The sequence below is a fragment of the Gossypium hirsutum genome, chromosome D12 (assembly GCF_007990345.1).
Source record: "Gossypium hirsutum isolate 1008001.06 chromosome D12, Gossypium_hirsutum_v2.1, whole genome shotgun sequence".
Taxonomy (NCBI): Eukaryota; Viridiplantae; Streptophyta; class Magnoliopsida; order Malvales; family Malvaceae; genus Gossypium; species Gossypium hirsutum.
The window spans coordinates 36,447,204-36,459,333 of NC_053448.1; the positions used below are offsets into that span (position 1 = coordinate 36,447,204).

Below are 12,130 nucleotides of genomic sequence, written 5' to 3' on the forward strand. Positions count from 1 at the left end.
ATTTCCCAAATCCAAATATTTTTCTATCACCAAAGTGTTTAAACATACTTTCATAAATAATTCTTTTACAGACCCTGTGGGTACGATAACTTGACATTTACTTATCACTTTATTACTTGTTGCGATTGTATACACTTGCACATTTTCTTCGTTCCAAGCAACAATAGCAAAAAACAGATGCAAAATAACCCACTTGATGTTGGTAATTCACTACGAGAAAACCCGCTATTCCACGAACTTGATGAAGCTAACATACTAGATTTACCACCACCACAATTAGCGTTAAACCCACAGATGGTACGAGAAGAAAGGACACTAATAAATTATGCACTACCAAATTTGGGTATGGTACAATGTAGCATTGCAAGGCCAACCATCACGAAAAATAACTTTGAAATTAAACCAACTATGATCCAGAACAATATACAGTTTAAAGGAACAATGACGGAGGACCCAAATCAACACTTTAAATGGTTTGTCCAACTTTGTCATATGTTTAAATTTAATGGGGTCACTGATAATGCTATTCATTCTCGGCTATTGACATTCTCCTCAATTGATAATACTTTTTCTTAGTTAGATTCACATGCACCAAGATCTATCATGACATGGAATGAACTTGCGGAGAAGTTTCTACTCAAGTCTTTTCCTATTAGCAAGATGATCAAACTCAGGAGAGAGATTGTCAGGTTTAAGCAACTAGAAGGAGATAGTTTTCACGAAGCTTGAGAGTGATTTAAGATGTTGATCCAGAGATGTCCGCATTATGGTCTACCCGAATGCTTGAGGTTGTAGATGTTCTATAATGGGTTGTATGCCCATGTGCGATCAGTATTAGATGGAGCCGCAAGAGGACACTTGATGAGCCGAACATACGAGGATGCGTATGATCTTATAGTGAACTTGGCAATGAATTCCTACCTGTGGCCAAACTAAAGATTCACTTATGGCTAAAGACCATCCGTTGTGAAAGCTATTCAGAAGGACGATGGATATCAACAGATTTTGGACAGACTCAACTTGATAGAATCAACATCTAGGGGATCTAAAATATTTTGTGGAGATAAACCTCTTAGCCAATATTTTGATAACCTAGCTCAGAATGTGAATTGCATAGGGAATGAGGTCAAAAATGCTTATTCAAATACTTACAATCTTTGCTGGAGAGATAACTCGAATTTGAGATAGGGCAGAAATCGAAGAGGAGGTAATAATTCTAACCCTGTTAAACAAAATGCTACTTACCGACCTCCATAGCTTCAAAAACCTCAGGAAAGGGTCAACCCAAATGACCATACTGTATATGTAACACCTCTAACCTATCTCTGTCACTGGATTAGGGTTGCTGAGTATTACCGAATATTTAGAATAACATTTAACATTATAACATTAAATAAATTAATCTTCTTAAAAAAATCAAACATATATACTTGGTCCCTAAATTGAGCCTTCGAGGCCCTAAAAATAGCTTAGAAGCCATTCGGGACTAATTTGAAACAAAATAGAAGATTTGGGAAAAGTTGCAAAAATTTTAAAATAGGGGTCACATGGCCGTATGACATACCCCATGCCTTGTAACAATTGAACAAAGGGACACACGGCCGTGTCCAGCTCGTATCTCTAGCTGTATAACTCATTAAGTTGGGTCACACGGCCGTGTCCAGCTCGTATCTCTAGCTGTATAACTCATTAAGTTGGGTCACACGGCCATGTCGCAGGCCGTGTGCAGACTGTGTAACTCTCTAACTTACAACACATGGCCATGTCGCAGGCCGTGTGCTAGGCCGTGTAACTCATTGACTTAGTACACTAAGAATTTACAAATGACACACGCCCGTGTGACAACCCGTGTCCTAGGCCGTGTGATCCATATTGTTACCCTAAAAGCATGCCATTTTAAGGCCAAAACACACCTAACCGTCCATCCCATTTGTACACACATTCAATTGTCATTCAAACACTCATAATTATCCAATTTTATCTAACCAATATGCCACTCAAAGGCAACACATATATATATCAAAACATCATTAATTAACAAATCAATATGACCATACTTCAAGATCAAAACCTAGTTCATTTATCTACCAAATGATATCATCAATGACCATTTACATGCCATCACAACATACCGAAATGATACTGATAAACAAGCACTTAAGAATAGCCAAAATGACCTAACTTGTCAAGGCTCCAAAGCTCACCAAACCAAACATAAACTTCAAAAGCATATACATACCAAGTCAACCAATACAAATTCAAGAACTACCATAATAAAAGGGTCCTATACATGCCATTTATAACCTTAGCAAAAATATAAAAAACTACCGAAATGGTTGCTGAATAGTGTGATTGATTTTCGACAAGCTTCCAATCAGTCGGGCTTCCAACAATCTATAAACAAAAGAAAATAACCATGTAAGCAACGAGTACTTAGTAAGCTCGTATAAACTCAAACATAACATACCATTTCCTTAACAAGAACTATAAAATATGCATAATGTCATTACCAAGACCATAAGTTTAGTAAAAGCCTATACAAGCACCATCAAACTCACAAGTTAAAAAGTTCATCACTGATACCTGTGTCACAAAATTGGCATACTGTCAGGGGTGTCGCAACATGGAAACACATTTGGGAATTCCCTAACTATTCGAATATTGTCTGATAGAACTATTCGCATTCACATCCATCACATAGTCTAGATAAGCCTTAAACCCATTCCAAACCAACTTCTTGACAACCATAGCGGAGATTACATTTGATTAATAGTGTTCTACTTACATATCCATACCAAAAATTAAATCGAACTCCCCGAAAGGTAATTCTATAAGATCTGCTGGAAACACTACACTTACTTAAAGGGCCTCTCTTATAGACCTTATTTAAAATAATCGATTGTCTTAAAGGGCCTATTATGGTAACATCAGTAGTGGTTTCCTCTACCCCAAACCTAGTTTATCAGACATATTACAAGCAACATATGAATGAGTGGATCCTATGTCAATTAAGGCAAAGCATGAAATTGAATGGATGGTAAAAATACCTACAATTACATCGGATACATCTCTCTCATCACAAACTCTAACAACACAAAAAGGGTAGGCTACCTAGCTTTAGTTCGGTTCGCACCTTAATTACCCATTGCGGCATTATTAACGGCTATATTACCCAATCTCTAGTTTTGGGTCTAATTTTGATTCGGAGGTTGCACCTGCTCGACCGACCGAGAACACTCATTATACCTATGCTTCATCGATCCACATTTCATGTAGGCACCCAATTTCTTCCAACATTTTCCTAAGTGGCATTTATTACAATAGTTACAATTGGGAGTCCCAACCCCAGAATCAGCTACCGCAACCCCTTTTCGCAGCCTACTCTCTTTGGCTTATTTTGTAGGATGAGAATTCAAAACAGTGGGACTAGAATCTTTCTTAGCCAGGGCCTTACTTTTTTCTCATTTTTCGCATTCCACTTGTTTGATCTCCTCCAGAATTTTTGATTTTTTCCACTAGGGTCTCAAACACCCGTTCCTAGTGTGGAGCAACCTAAATTTTGAGGTTGTAAAAAATCCCATTTTTGAACCTCACACACTTATCCTATTCTGTGGTGACCATACCCTGAGCATAGCGGCTGAACCTCAATAATTAAACCTCGTATTCAGCCACAATCTTATCCCCTTACTTCAACTCAATGAACTTGAGGTTTTGGGTCTCCACATACCTAATTCAAACATACTTGTTTTGAAAATCATCCTAGGAATATTCCTAGGTGAAATGTTCAGCTTGTGTACTGGAAACACGAAAATTTATGTATTTTTACATGCCATTTTTAACTTAAATCATGCTGTTTCGGCTAAATTCTTTTTGAAAAATAATTAAATATTATAAAATAATTAAATTATGTTAAAAATATGAACATGATTAATTTTAATTAATTTTATAGTTAATTTTGATTAATTTTGACTATTTTTGACAGATTCGCACAAAGGGCGAAAATTGGCTCGGCGGACAATGTTGGAAAAATAAAATCGAGGAGCAATTTGAAGCATCGAGGCAAATTTATTTCCAGCCTAGAGGACCATTTGATGATGAAATCTGGGAAAACATAACAGTGAGAGACAAGAAGGTCCATGTCACCTCTCGTGAAATTTGCAAATTTTACAATGCTCCATATTATGAAACTGATTTTGTGGAAAGCATTAATTTAACAAAATTTAATGACATAGATATGGATAACATTGTAATGTACCTAACTGAGGATAGGGGTGAGTGGAACCTCTGACCATTCTAACAAATTCTAATAAAGGAATTATGTTTTCGGTAGCTAAAATGTGGATGAATTTTTTTTGCAGTAGAATTACACATGTAATAGGCCTCGGTAAGATGCTTGATTAAGTAAAATCATGCCTAAGTTATTCTTGGAATATTAATTGTTAGATAACTAATGAATTAATTATTAAATCATATTGAAATTGTAATTAATCAACACAATACTTAATCAGTGCATGTTTATTCTTCTAATGTAGCTGAAGTTAATTTAGCATTGTATTTGGCGATACATATGCCTTGCATAACTTGCAAAATTATTGTGATTAAATTGTTTCAAGGTAGAAATACTCTGTTACCTCACTTGATCTTTTAAATGCTTGTGAAGATTGATTAATCGCTTGGATTGACATTGGAAAACGTTCAAGAGATTGACTAGTTTAATAAGTATGTTAACAAATTATCGAGTTGTCGTGAATTTGTTCGTAGCAGTATAAACATAAGTTTAATAATTCTAAGTTAAACGAATGTAATTAATCTAACACAATTATATCATCTTCATTAAACCTTATTTGAAATCGTGCATTAGAACCTTTTTATTTTTTTAAATTTTTTTATTTAGTTTTTAACCCTTAGTTTTTAATCATCTTTAAACCGAAATAATTTCCCTCACCAAAGTGTTTTAACATTAATTTCTTAAATATTCCTTTTTACCGTCCCTGTGGGTACGATAACTCGACATTTACTTGTCACTTTATTACTTGTTGCGATTGTGTACACTTGCACATTTTCGTCGTTCCAAGTTTTTGGCGTCGTTGTCGGGGACTGTTTTAAAAAAGCCCATTATTTGTGAATCTGCTTTTACATTTTGGTTTATTTATTTTCTTGTTTAAATCTTAACTTACTTAATCATTCTGTGATTATTTTAGATGTTTATGAGTATTGATAGGATTATCGACTTACTCCCTGTGGACCCTTAAATAGAACGAACCTTTCAATAGCAAAGAAGACAAGTGAACTAGAGAAGGACCCAAGAGATAAACTTTGAGAATATGAATCAAAGAAATGGAGCAAACCTTGTTTAGAATCCTATCTTTATTGCTGATGATAGGGATAGGGCTTTGCGACAGTATGCCGTGCCAGTATTTAACGATCTTAATCCGGGTATTAGGAGACTTGAAATCGAGGCACAATAATTTGAGCTAAAGCCAGTCATGTTCCAGATGCTTCAGACTGTGGACCAATTCAGTGGAATACCTATTGAAGATCCTCATCTTCACTTAAGACTATTTATGGAAGTGAGCGATTCTTTCAAGTTAGTCGGAGTACCCAAAGATGCATTACAACCTAAGATACCAATCGAGCAGCGTCAGGAAGACGAGTCGTTGGAATACATGAAATGGACGCTCTCACTTCACTCGCAGCCCAACCACATAACCAATTTGAGAATATAGCCTGTGTGTATTGTGGGGAAGGATATTTGTTTGAAAAGTTTCCATCGAACCCTGAATCTGTATATTACATGGGTAACCAAAACCAAAACCGAGGGAGGAAAGGACTGCAATCCATCTTTTATAACTCATTGTGGCAAAATCACCCGAATTTTTCCTGGAGTAACCAAGGGGTTGGAACCAATAACACTTACGCCCAACCTAGACCAACTCAGCCACCTAGTTTCCCTCAACAAGTTTAAAAACTAACCCAAGCGGAACCATCCAATAGCTTAGAGAATCTATAGAAGGAAGACATGGCGAAAAACAATGCCACTCTAAGGAATTTGGAGAATCAAGTGGGCCAGCTTGCTACTGAACTCAGGAGCCAACCACAAGGTGCTCTACCTAGTGAAACGGAGAATCCAAGAAATCTAGGGAAGGAACATTATAAAGCGTTGACATTGAGGAGTGAAAAGACAGTAGAGCCCAACACTGTCGAAGTTGAAAATGAGCCAGCAGATGCTCAAGATTCAGAAGAAGTTCAACCAAGTGTTGAAATTCCAATTTCACCAGAACCAGAATCTGTAAAACCCAAGAAAGTAACCTTAGAACCAGCTAATTCTAATCAACTAACAACGTCGTTAGATGCAGAATTTCCACCAAAGACGAATCAACTAGAATCAGTCTCAGTAATGAAACCACCACCACCCTAAGCTCAAAGACTTTAAAAACAGAAGCAGGAGATTCATTTCAAGAAGTTCCTTGATGTACTCAAGCAACCTCACATCAACATCCCGTTGGTTGAAGCACTTGAGGAAATGTCAAACTACGTCAAGTTCATGAAAGATATCTTGTCTAAGAAACTAAAACTTGGAGAATTTGAGACGGTAGCTCTAACGAAGGAATGCAGTGCATATCTTCAAGACAAACTACCCCCAAAATTGAAGGATCCTGAATGTTTTACCATACTGTGCAACATTGGAGCAACATATTATGTTAAGGCTTTATGTGACTTAGGTGAAAATATCAACTTGTTGCCTATGTCAATACTTAGAAAGTCGGGGATAAGAAAAGTTAGACCAACTACAGTTACGCAACTAGAAGATCGATCCTTAGCACATTCAGAAGGAAAAATTGAGGACGTATTGGTATGTGTAGATAAGTTTATCTTACCTGCTAATTTTGTAATTCTAGACTTGAAGCAGACAAAGAAGTACCAATCATCCTAGGAAGGCCGTTCCTAGCAACTGGAAGGACCCTTATTGATGTGCAGAAGGGCGAGCTCACTATGCGTGTTTAGGATGATCAAGTAACATTTAACGTCTTTAATTTTATGTGATTTCCTGACACAATGGATGATTTCTCTACAGTGTTTGATTTAGAGGATTTAATAGTGGAGAAGGAACTCAACAGTGTTGTGGACCCACTAGAAAGAATTTTGACATCAGATCCTCCAAATGATGAAAAGGAGGATGAATACTTAGCTTTTCTAGAAGCTAATCAAAGGGGATTTAATCCGCAATCTTGTTTTGAATCTTTGGAGTTAGAAAAGCGGAACTATTATCAACCAAAAGCATTGATCGAGGAGCCACCTGAATTAGAACTCAAGGTATTACCTTCTCATTTAAAATACATTTATTTAGGTAATGCTTCTACTCTACCTATGATTGTTATAGCAGAATTGACCACTAAGCAAGAAGAGAAACTTATCTTAGTTCTGAAACAATTCAAGAAGGCCATCGGATGGACCATAGCCGATATTCGTAACATTAGTCCATTTGTATGCATGCACAAGATTATCCTGGAAGATGGCAAAAAAGGGACAATCAATAGACAACGAAGACTGAACCCCATCATGAAGGACGTAGTAAAAAAAGAGATCATCAAGTGGTTAGATGCGGGTATCATCTATCCCATCTCAGACAGTTCATGGGTAAGCTCGGTCCAGTGCATGCCAAAAAAAGGAGGTATCACGATCGTAGAGAATGAGAACAACGAGTTGATACTGACTAGAACTGTTACGGGATAGAGAATCTGCATCGATTACCGAAAGCTGAACAAGGCGACTAGGCAAGATCACTTCCCTTTGCTGTTCTTGGACCAGATGCTGGATAGACTCGCAGGACGAGATTACTACCATTTTCTCAATGGATACTCAGGGTATAATCAGATTACAGTAGCACCGGAACATCAACACAAAATGACATTCATCTTCTCGTACGGTACATTTGCATTTAGATGCATGGCATTTTGTTTATGTAATCCACTTGCTACATTTCAAAGATGTATGATGTATATTTTTACTAACATGGTTGAGAAATATTTGGAAGTTTTTATGGATGACTTTTTAGTATTCGGAGATACTTACGATGATTTCTTAGGCAATCTAACTAAGGTACAAAGGTGATGCGAAGAAACGAATCTCGTACTTAACTGGGAAAAGTGTCATTTTATGGTACGAGAAGTAGTTGTTCTAGGGAATCAAATAACGAGACATGGGATCGAGGTAGACAAAGCAAAGGTAGACGTTATTGAGAAACTCCTACCTCCGATTTTTATCGAAGATTTATCAAGGACTTTTCCAAAGTTGCTAAACCCTTATGCAAATTATTGGAGAATGACTCTATATTCAAGTTTGATGAGGAATCCTTAAAAGCCTTCAACGATTTGAAGAGTCGATTAGTCACGACACCCATAATCGTCACACCAGACTGGGATTTGCCATTCCAATTGATGTGTGATGTAAGTGAGTTCACAATTGGAGTTGTCTTGGGCCAGCAAAGGAACAAAGTTTTTCATCCCATCTACTACGCAAGTCAAAACCTAACAGGAGCTCAACTAAATTATACGATAACAGTAAAAGAGTTACTTACTATTGTGTTTGCTTTCGATAAGTTTTGATCTTATCTAGTAGGTACCAAAGTGACTGTCTATATGGACCACTCGGTAATTAAGTATTTACTTGCGAAGAAAGACGCTAAGCCGAGGCTGATCTGATGGGTACTTCTACTTCAAGAGTTCGATCTAGAAATTCAAGATCGAAAGGGAGTCGAAAATCAAATAGCAGATCACTTGTCCAAATTGGAGCCACAAGAAGGGAATTCTTCTCTTATACCAATTCAGGAGATGTTTCCAGATGAACATATCCTAAAGGTAAATCATGTCCATAATACCCCTTGGTTTGCTGATTTTTCCAACTATTTAGCTTGTGGTTTGATGCCAATTGATAAGATGTATCAACAAAGGAAAAAGTTTCTTCACGATGTGAATTACTATTTCTAGAAAGAGCTATATGTGTTTAAAAAGTGTGCAAATTAGATGATCAGGAGATGCGTGGCAGAATATGAAATACCGAAGATTTTATACCACTGTCACTCAGCTCCAAGTGGGGGACACTTCGGAGGTAGACGTAGAGCGGCCAAAGTATTGCAAGCCGGATTCTTTTGGCCAACATTATTCAAGGATGCATATGCTTACATGAAGAGCTGTGATCGATGTCAAACGGTTGGAAATGTCACCAACAGAAATGAGATGCCTCGAACAAACATCATTGAGGTAGAGTTGTTCGATGTATGGGGTATTGACTTTCTTGGTTCTTTTCCTCCGTCTTGCGGTCACAAGTACATACTAGGAGCAGTAGACTATGTGTCTAAATGGGTCGAGGCTAAGGCATATCTGACGAGATTGGTCCACAAGATTGGTAGTCTGCCCGAACCGGCTAGATTGGTCCACAAGATTAGGTAATGCTTTTTGGGCTTACAGAACATCATACAAGACACCGTTAGGGATGTCATCCTATAGGTTGGTCTTTGGGAAAGCCTACCATCTACCATTGGAGTTAGAGCACAAAGCTTACTGGGCTCTTCAACAGCTTAATTTGGATCCTAAGCTCGCAAAAGAGAAACGAATGTTCCAACTCAATGAGTTAGAAGAGTTCTGAATGTTCTCATATGCAAATGCCAAGTTACTTAAAGAAAGACTCAAGAAATGGCATGAAAACCACATTCGAGTTCGAGAATTTGAAGCAACTTAGCAAGTCTTGTTGTTCAATTCCAGATTGAAGTTCTTTCTAGGTAAGCTAAAATCACGTTGGTCCGGACGATTTACGATTCACCAAGTCTATCCATACGGAGTTTTTGAACTCCAAGGTAAGGGATGTAATTTCTGAGTTAATGCTCAGCGCCTGAAACATTATTGGGGAGATAAAATTGAACGGGATAAAACTTCGTTCATTTTATTGGATATTTAATTTTTCGTTTTTCTTTTTGAATAAATGATTTAGGGTATATTTTCGGGTAAAGTATGTTTAAATAAATTATGTCTAGGAGATTGGAACTTAAGCGAGACAGTTTGTGACCCCTTCAATCTTTCCTGGGAATTTATTTTGACATAATTTTGCAAGAAATTATCCCTTAAATGGAAAAATAAATTTTTAGTTTCAAATAAAAGGGTCAATTTTGATCCAAGTTTTAATTTGCAACTCAATTTTAAATTTTCATTAAGTCTAGGGACTTAATTGAATTATTTTTAAAATTTAGTCGCTCTTTTCATAAATAATAAAAAACTAGGTGCCTTTCTTTGTGAATATTTTCAGAAAACATCTAGAATAAATATCTTTAATATTATTTATAATTTGATAAACTTTAATATATAATTATATTATTTATAATTTTTATATTAATTTTTATCAATTCAGCTTAGAATTAGGATTAATTAGTAATTTTTTTATTTCTGCATAATAAAATAAGAGATGTGAATCAAAAGTAAATATGGACAAGTAGTAAAGTCTAAAGTGTGGCAATAGGTATATACATGTCTAGGATTGGATCTAGGAAGAGCTTGGTACTTAAGCAGTCAAATTGACTCACCTCCTCTTTTCTGGAATCCTACCTGGTGTATAGTATCTATTCACTTTAAATAATGAGGAAATTGTTCATTTTAAGTTGGGGGGACCGAAAATTGAAATTATTTCCACTCAGAATAAAATTTTTCTTTTAATTATGAATATGATATATTTTTGTTCAACAAATTTGAATTTTGTTAAGTATGCAAAATTTAAGTATGAATAAAGTTTGATTATTTCAATAAATAGTTATGTTAGCTTAATAATGACATGAAATGTATTTCTAATAAAGCATGCAAATCATACCATAAAATTTTAGTTCTTTAGGAAAGTTAGGCATGTATGAAAGTTTAAGTCTTTAGAATTGACTTAGTAGTTTCTTGAGGCGAAATCCTAGAAAGCATGGAACGTTGAAAATGATTTGGGCAACTGTTGTTTGGACTGTTTTAGCCTTTCAAGCCAACCATGATGAAATTTTTATCCTTTGAAACCCAACTTTGAGACTTTATGGCATAATTTTATTTGAACCCTTACAAAGTTAGCCATCACTTTTCTTAATTATCTTAAAAATTTCCCAAACACAAGACTCAGTACTATTCAGAGTATTCTTTGAAAATAAGTTTGGGGGAGTTACAAAGAAGTATGAAAAGGAAAGAAAAGTTTATGTATTGAAGGTAATTATTTCGAAAGGTCCGATACAAGCTGAGTCTAAGGTTTGTCTTTTAAACCTAAAATTATCAATCTTTTACCTACCTCTAAGCCCAACCATGTTACAACCTTGTTAAAGACCTATTGATTCAAAGTTACAATGTTACCTACATTAGTCGAGAGAAATTGCTCTGTTCAGCATATGAAGACATCAGTTAAGCTTAATGATTGCAGTTTAATTTTGAGGGATTAAAATCAAATTGGTAGGGATTAACATGTCATTATTACGAAGCATTTAGTCTAATTTTGCTATTGTAGTAATTGTTGAGATTAATTTGAACGATATATATACTTGAGTAACATAATTATCAAATTTATTGTTTTTGAGCATAAGTATATTGATTTCATGATTTTGGGAAGAATGTTGTTCTGAAGGAGTTTTTCAAACAGTGTTTTCCAGAAAATTCTTTTCAAATTTATGCATTACTCGGGACGAGCAATGAATTAAGTTTTGGGGTGTGGAAACACGAAAATTTATGTGTTTTTACATGCCCTTTTTAACTTAAAATCATGCTATTTTGGTTAAATTATTGTTAAAAAATAATTAAATATTATAAAATAATTAAATTATCTTAAAAATATGAACATGATGAATTTTAATTAATTTAGATTAATTTTGACTATTTTTGACAGATTCGCACAAAGGGCGAAAATTGGCTCGGCAGACAATGCTCGAATAATAAAATTGAGAAGCAATTTGAAGCACCCAGGCTAATTTACTTCTAGCCTAAGATGGTCCAAAAATGTGTGTTAACTCATAATTAATTTTAATTTATTCCCAATTTAATTTGGGCTAAATAAATTATTATTAATTAATTATAGAAAAAAAGGGTCCAGTTGAACCGAATCTAGTGAACCGAACCAGCCACCAATT

General features: G+C 35.6%; 1 non-coding gene across 1 annotated transcript; it reads right to left on the minus strand.

The window, feature by feature from the left end:
* Positions 1–666: 666 nt before the first annotated feature.
* On the minus strand, positions 667–773 carry LOC121224720 (small nucleolar RNA R71). Its single transcript, XR_005922465.1, has one exon. It is a non-coding gene; the product is annotated as a small nucleolar RNA R71 (small nucleolar RNA).
* Between the last annotated feature and the right edge of the window lie 11,357 nt (positions 774–12,130).